The 7,500-nt window shown below is 43.5% G+C and overlaps 1 non-coding gene across 1 annotated transcript; it reads right to left on the reverse strand.

Moving 5' to 3' along the window:
* Nucleotides 1-7,211: 7,211 nt before the first annotated feature.
* Nucleotides 7,212-7,283, reverse strand: trnah-gug (transfer RNA histidin (anticodon GUG)). The gene has a single exon. It is a non-coding gene; the product is annotated as a tRNA-His (tRNA).
* Nucleotides 7,284-7,500: the final 217 nt, after the last annotated feature.

Raw genomic sequence — 7,500 nt, forward strand, 5'->3', positions numbered from 1 at the left:
CGCTGCGGCCCTCACTTTCACTTATCTTCGCAGAGGGAATGGTCGAGCTCAGGCACCACGTTGATAAATCTCCTCTGACCACAATCCCGTCCAAACGCACTTTTCCTGAAGGCTGGCAATCACAACAGAATAAAGTTATCAAAAGAAATGTAGAAATATCGGAACAAAAGCTGCAGGTCTAGTGCATCTGGGGAGAAATTTTCGAGCCAAACCATCCGCCTTTGGAATGAATGGTATGTGTAGATGGGGCAGGAACGTGAAAGAAGATGGGCAGGGTCTAAAATGATTGAACTCCATGTTGGGTACTGAAGATTGCACGGTCTCTCATTCGGAAATTACGTGCCACTCTTCCAACTTGCACTGGCCATGCGGAGCTCTGCAGCAGACCAAACTGACATGGAGGCATAGGAACACAGTGGGAATTTGCAGTGACAGGAATCTAGAAGCTCAAGTTCTTTTTTCTGTTTGCAGACAGAACATATGTGTACTCGAATTTGTCACCCATTCTGTTTTTCTCTCCCCAGTCTTGACGAGATCACACTGTGAGCAGGAAATGCAGTTTGCTAAATTGAGTGAGAGGCAGATAAATCACTGGAACTTTACACAGTGAGGAGAGACATCGTAAACAAGTAGCATTGCATCTTCTGAGATTTCGTGTAATTGTGCCATATGGGGAAGTTTTGGGGGCCAAGGAGTACTGGATGATGGTGCTCAGAGAGAAATTGTCCGACATAGTGGCGGTATTCAGTGGTATGAGCGAGTGGGGAAAGGGCAGTAGAATGTATATTTTCCTGAGCTACCTTCTATAAGTAAACACCTCACTACGATCAAAACTACCTAATGATTTTCATTCCAACACCGACTCTAGGTACAGCTTACAGAAGTCACGTGTTTGCACAGTCACTGTCATTGTGTCTCCCCGGGAGCAGCAGCACTCCCCCACGCTGATTCAGACAGCACAGTTCTTACTCTGACATGTCCGTTCGAGATTGGAAAGACAGGTATTAATAACCCACTCTTGTAACTGAGTATCTGTATTGCTCAAACACAATCGCTTAGCTATCTGAACTCCTTTTTAAATCACTTGATACAGAGCCTTGTATGTCGTGGCATCACAAATTCACATCTGAATAATTCGGAAAGTTATGTGGATTTAGCCTCTCCGATCCTTGCATACACTGTGTTTCAGATGTCAGCCACCCACTGCTTGCAAACGTATTTCCACGCATTCACTGTAATCTTTCCGCCTCTGTTATATTGTCAACACAGGAGAAAACGGAGCTTCGTGGAATGATTGGTTCGTCTGGGATTATCCTCTTTGAAACAAAGGAGGCAGAAGGGACCTGTATAATCACATGATAACATTTATAAACGTTCAATATTCATGGGATCTTGACAAGGCAGTTATGGGCAGATGGTTTACCCTCTGGTATGAGGAGAACACCAGAGGGCATGAACTCAGAATTAGATTTTGCCTATTTAATTCAGAAATGAGGAGTCATTTCTTTGCTCAGGGGCCAGTGAATCAGTGGAACTCCTTACCGAGGCTGTTGTTGAGGCTGAGTTGTTGTGTATTTTCAAACTGTGCCAGACAGATCAGAAAGACGATAACGCTTTGTCAAGGCAATGCAAGAGAATGGAGTTGAAGATTATCAGATCTGCCATGAGTCCATTGAATGTTCGAACAGACTCGATGGTCTGAATGCGAGATTCCACAACTGCATCATTTGGTCTAATGCCTTACTTTGTTGATAAGTTTCGAATTTTGAGGGGATGGGATGAAGTGAGAGAAAAGGTTTCTCAAACTGATCAGACAGATCAGGAACTAGGCTCATCAGCTCATAAACAAGAAATGTGCTGTGGCCTGGAGACAACAAATGGCACTGCGCACACCACAGATGTGTATGTGCAGAAGTTGTGGTTGCTAAAGTAAATTGGTGGATCTAATATTGTTGCCAACTTGGTGATCACGCTGGATGCCGGATGCCGGTGTGATGCACACAGCAAAAGGTTGTGAAAGAATGAAAGGCTCATTCCATTGGAAAAGTTTTCTGCGGTTCCAATTCAATTGACTGTTTAAAATACTGATCAAAAGTTTGTGTGGTGTGTTACATTGAAATTCACAATCCAACTGGATAAAATATTGGACCTGATCTCTCCTTATTTGTATTGCTTTTATTCGATGTAAATTCATAGAAAGTCAAGATGGAATGATAGGAGGAAAGAAACGTTTGCACTCCTTTTCATTATCCCAATAAAACTTACAACGGAAACAAATTGCTTTATCTCGACTTTGATGAGGTTTCAATTTATCACAAATCTCCGGTGCAATGAAGGGCAAGAGCAAGATTCTCCATCCAATGTATACTAAAGATACGAGGCACAAACGAAAACCACAGCTGTTTTTGATAGAAGTAACAGCCAGAGTAGGATTCAAATCCACACATGCGCAATGAAAGACCAACCCGTCGCCTTCACCTCTGGGCCACTTCAGCCAATTGCAAAGGGGCTCACATGTGACCACATCAAGATTACATATGGTGCACCCAAGGGATAAGAAATTCCCTGAGAGGAATCGAATCCACACCATAATGTTTCTGCTTTTAGCGAATAATAATACCAGCAAAGTCCAAAGAATTGACCTCGTCCTTGGAAGGAATACCTGTGCTTGATTCATTCCGAGTCGGAACTGTCTCAGAATGAAACAGCAAACATGAAATTGCCTTCACATTCACACGCACATTTAGTCTTGACGCATAATTTCTTCAGACAGTTTCTCTCTCACGTGAAGAAGTATATATGGAGAGAGAAGTGAAGGTGATATTTTAGCTCCATGGGCTTTCTCATATGGCTGAACCTGAACTGGGTAAAATTTCCGGAAATGCAGTTTTCTTCGTTTCATTTTATTAATTTTGCTGCAACTTCACTCTGTTCATTGCAGTGATCGGAAGTGAATTGGATTTATATCATTGGAACATTTAATGTTGCATTCAGTTTTGCTCCGAATTTATTTCAGCTTAAAGAAAATACTGTTGAGAAAAACAGAAACTTAAACTACAAAACAAGATGCCAGTTTTGATGCTCAGTTACGTTGGCAGATTTCAGTGGGTATCAAATGAACCCAACATCATGGCGGTTGTCTTTCCATCTTTAAGGCGTGGGATTAAAGCAGGAAATCGATCTCCAAGAGACAGGTCACTTCCTATTCATTATGGAATATTTTTCCTTGACAATATACAAAATCTGCTCAGTTCTATTTATAATGTTTCATGTAGAATATTAATATAAATCTTTCAAAACTCCGATGGTTCTTTGGTCAATCTGATTGAAGATTTGTAGCTCGGGTATCCGTTGTTGTGGTTCTGCTCGCCGAGCTGGAAGTTTTTGCTGCAAACGTTTCGTTCCCTGGCTAGGGAACATCATCAGAGCGGTGGGAGCCTCGTGTGAAGCGCTGCTTTGGTGTTTCTTCCGGTATTTATATTGGTTTGTTCTTGCCGCTTCCGGGTGTCAGTTTCAGCTGCAGTAATTTGTATGAGGGGTCCAGGTCGATGTGTCTGTTGATGGATGTTCTTGCCGTTTCCGGGTGTCAGTTTCAGCTGTAGTGGTTTGTATATGGTGTCCAGGTCAATGTGTCTGTTGATGGAGTTTGGGGATGAATGCAATGCTTCTAGGAATTCTCTGGCTGTTCTCTGTCTGGCTTGTCCTATGATAGTGGTGTTTTCCCAGTCAAATTCATGTTGCTGGTTGTCTGAGTGTATGGCTACTAGAGATAGCTGGTCGTGTCGTTTTGTGGCTAGCTGATGTTCATGGATGCGGATTGTTAGCTGTCTTCCTGTTTGTCCTATATAGTGTTTTGTGCAGTCCTTGCATGGTATTTTGTAAACTACGTTAGTTTGGCTCATGCTGGGTATTGGGTCCTTTGTTCTAGTGAGTTGTTGCCAGAGCGTGTATGTTGGCTTGTGTGCTGTTATGAGTCCTAAGGGTCGCAGTAGTCTGGCTGTCAGTTCTGAGACGCTCCTGACGTATGGTAGAGTGGCTAGTCCTTTTGGTTGTGGCATGTCCTCGTTCCTCGGTCTATCTCTTAGGCATCTGGTGATAAAGTTGCGTGGGTATCCGTTTTTGGCGAATACCTTGTATAGATGTTCCTCTTCCTCTTTTCGCAGTTCTGGTGTACTGCAGTGTGTTGTGGCCCTTTTGAATAGTGTCCTGATGCAGCTTCGTTTGTGTGTGTTGGGGTGGTTACTTTCATAGATTAAGACTTTGTCTGTGTGTGTTGGTTTCCTGTGTACCCTTGTGGTGAATTCTCCGTAGGGTGTTCTCTCTACTAACACGTCTAGGAATGGGAGTTGGCTATCCTTTTCCTCTTCTCGTGTGAATCGGATTCCTGTGAGTGTGGCGTTGATGATTCGGTGTGTTTTTTCTATATCTGTGTTTTTGATGATTACAGAGGTGTCATCAACATATCTGATCCAGAGTTTGGGTTGGATTTGTGGTATGGCTGTATGTTCTAACCTTTGCATAACTGCCTCTGCTATGAGTCCCGAGATTGGTGATCCCATGGGTGTTCCGTTGATTTGTTCGTATATCTGATTGTTGAATGTAAAGTGTGTGGTGAGGCACAGGTCCAGTAGTTTAAGTATGCCGTCCTTGTTGATAGGTTCGGCCTCCTGTGTTCTGTTCTGTATGTCCAGTAGGTTGGCTATTGTTTCTCTGGCTAGGGTTTTGTCAATTGAAGTGAACAGTGCCGTCACGTCGAATGATACCATGGTTTCTTCTTTGTCTATATGTATATTCCTGATGACGTCCAAGATTTCCTGTGTTGATTGTATGGAGTGTTTGGATCCGCAGACTAGGTGTTTCAGTTTTTGTTGTAGTTCTTTGGCCAGTTTGTTTGCTGGTGTCCCTGGTAGTGATACTATGGGTCTGAGTGGGATGTCTGGTTTGTGTACATTGGGTAGTCCATAGAATCTGAGAGTGTTGTTGCTTTCAGGTTTCATTCTTTGCTGGTCCGCTTTGGTTATCTGTCCGTTTTTTTTTGTAGATTCCTTAGTGTGTTGTTTATTCTATTGGTGAGTTGTGGTGTGGGGTCGGAATCATTCATTTGGTAGGTGTTGGTGTCTGCGAGTAGTTGTTGTGCTTTACTGATGTAGTCTGATTTATCTAGGATGACCGTCATTCTGCCTTTATCTGCCGGTAGTATGATTATGTTCTTGTCATTTTTCAGTGCTTTCAGTGCTTCCCTCTCCTTGGTGTTGAGGTTATGTGTTTGTCGTTTTCTTATCATCATGGGTACTACCGTTTGTCTCACTGTTTGTTGTGTCTCTTCTGTCAGTCCATTGTTCCTGAGTGTGCTTTCTAGTGCTGCTAGGAAGTCTGCTGTGTTGGCATCCCTGTGGTTGTATTTGAGTCCTTTGGCCAGTATAGTTCTTTCCATGTCTGTGAGCTGTCTGTGGGAGAGGTTTTTAACCCAGTTGTGTGTTGTAGTGTCCTCCTTTTTGTGTGTTAGTTTGTCCATTTTTTCTCTTAGTGCTGTTTTTTTGCGGAGTGTTGTCCTGTTCTGTCCTATAGTGATAGCCTGTTCTACGGTCCGGGTCCATTCCTGATTAGTGGTTTTTGAAATTAACGACTTTTGGCGCGCAATTTCTTGCTTGTATCTGTGCAGTCGGTTGTGAGCGTCTGTGATCATTACCTGGACCATCCTGAATCCGTTCTTCTTGGCTGTTTCCCTGGCTTGTGGGTTATTTACTGGAGGTCTGTACTTGACACATTGTGGCAGGATTTGATTTTTTCTGCATTCGTGGAGGAACCGGAGTTGTTCATATGTTGCGCTGAGGCGGTTAGCGCAGGGTTCCCATCTCCTGGCTTGTTTCAGCGTTTCTCGCCCGTAAGTGTTTAAAATCTGAAGAGGAAAAGGATAGCCAACTCCCATTCCTGGACGTGTTAGTAGATTGTGAGGCCAATCCCTCCATCAATAACAAACGCTTCTTTCAGTCTATCCTGTCCATATCCCTCATTATTTTTTACATCTCAGTCGTGTCTTCTCCAATCTCCTCTGCTCGGTGACAAACAACCCCAGTCTGTCCAATCTCTCCTCATAACTGAAACTCTTCAGCCCAGACAATATCCCATTGAATCTCTCCTGCAACGTTCGCAGTGCCATCACATCATTGCTATACTGTGAATTGCAGAACTGCACACAGTACTCTAGCGAGAGCTAAATTAACTATTTTTCTATTCTGTTACAATACTCGCTGTCTCGGGGGTATTGATTGCGATTCCTAATTGCACAGCGGGTAGTCGAGACTCAACCGCATTGCAGTGAGTCTGGAGTCACATCGAGGCCTGACCAGGTAAGAATAGGAGGTTCCTTCCTCAAAGGATCTCAGTGAACACGATGGTTTTGTTTTTTTCAACAATTAGCCATGTATCTATAGGTGTTATTAGATTCGTAATTCCAGATATGTATTGTCTCCCAATTCTAACACCTGGCATGTCTGGAGTCAAACCCGGGTCCCTGGTTAATTTGCTTGGTATCTGAGTTAACAGTCCAGTGGTAAAAGCGCTCGGCCATTGCAGAAAATCCGTGAAACTAATCTTTCAGAAAGAAGTCGCTTTTCCTCGATATTGTCCTGTATCATTTTCCTGAGCTTGACCGCCCATAATCGCAAGTCCATATCAGTAAAAGCTGCTACCTGAGGATTGGCCTCACAACAGCCTTAACCAAGTGGATCAACTGATCTGCAGGTCCCGATGGTGGGGTTGGGACACGTTCACCCAGCAACAGTGACCGCAGCAGCACAGACTGAATGGTATCAATGTGAGAGTCTGTGTTGGATTCTGCAGTGCCTTAATGAAATAGGAAATGACTCCACAACCACACAATGAAAGAGCAGCGCTCAGAAAACCAGTGCTCAGTTAAATCTGTTAGACTCTAACCTGGTGTTGTGTGGTTTTTAACTTTTTACACCATAGTCCAACACCGGCATCTCTAAATTAATGTAATGGGGGTGTGGGATGAAAAGTTCAGTTAATGATCGTAGGAGGGAGTGAAATTTCTGAGAACGGGTGGATTTGAATTCTGACATATGAAATACAGAGATGTGAGCGAGCAGAATTTGAAGGGAAAAGATCATCACCTTGGAAAAAATTACCTTATCCAAACAACTGATTCCTTTGTGTTTCCCAAGAGCTGGAGTAGATAGAGCAATTACTGCCGTGACTCGGATTCGAACCGAGGTTGCTGCGGCCACAACGCAGAGTACTAACCACTATACGATCACAGCATTGTGACAGAGGAGTGCCCTGCCACTGTGCAATAAGTGCAATCTCATAGGACATATTAGGCAGCGCACCAAATGCACAATATCAGTGCTAAGCGAATAGTGGCAGATATGTGGGAACTCAGAATGGGCTGACCGCTTAATATCAGTTCCCCCAGTGGCTGTGGTGATTCCATCATTAATATGCTGAAGGCTGAGATAAGTAGATTTCTCCAAAACA

This window comes from Hemiscyllium ocellatum, unplaced genomic scaffold (assembly GCF_020745735.1).
Source record: "Hemiscyllium ocellatum isolate sHemOce1 unplaced genomic scaffold, sHemOce1.pat.X.cur. scaffold_1023_pat_ctg1, whole genome shotgun sequence".
NCBI classification, from domain to species: Eukaryota; Metazoa; Chordata; class Chondrichthyes; order Orectolobiformes; family Hemiscylliidae; genus Hemiscyllium; species Hemiscyllium ocellatum.